This window comes from Suricata suricatta, chromosome 7, assembly GCF_006229205.1.
Source record: "Suricata suricatta isolate VVHF042 chromosome 7, meerkat_22Aug2017_6uvM2_HiC, whole genome shotgun sequence".
Lineage (NCBI taxonomy): Eukaryota > Metazoa > Chordata > Mammalia > Carnivora > Herpestidae > Suricata > Suricata suricatta.
In genome coordinates this window covers 9,654,257-9,654,861 of record NC_043706.1, presented here as the reverse complement: position 1 = coordinate 9,654,861, position 605 = coordinate 9,654,257, and positions in this window count along the sequence as shown.

Below are 605 nucleotides of genomic sequence, written 5' to 3'. Positions count from 1 at the left end.
TTTTTCTCGCTAAGCTTTAACCTTTTTTAAAAAAGAAAACGGAAAGGCTGCACATTCCATTCCATCATGATGGTTTCGGCGATTGTGAAAAGGGGAACAGTGAGCAGGGGAACAGTGAGCCGGGGAGGGAAAACGCAGAAGAGAACGATCGTGCCTTCTCGAACGGCGTCCTTCGGAAGGCGCTGGGATCCCCGGGCCGAGTGCTGGGTGGCGGAGGGTCCCCGGTCGCCGCGCGGCTGCGAGGGCGGCAGGATATCCTCTTGCAGGGCCCGGCGCCCCCTCCCAGGCCGCCCAGGCCGGGGGAGAGAGAATTCCAGCCGCACATTCCCGCAGTTCTTCCCGGGAACTTCTCCCTCGCTTTTCCCCTCCCTAGGGCACACACCAGCCTGGCCCGACTCCCACTCAGCTCTCTTTTCTCAGAACCCCGACCCACGGCGTTGACGGAATGGAGTGCCCTTCCGATTGGCCCGAGCGTCATTCCCTGAGGTGGCACCGTCCGCCCGATTGGCTGGCCACTCCCGACCCCCCGCCCACGCGTCCGCCCGGGTTGCCCGGCTCCCCGCCCTCTAGCGCCGCCCGGAGCCTCCGCCCTCGCCGCCTCGCTC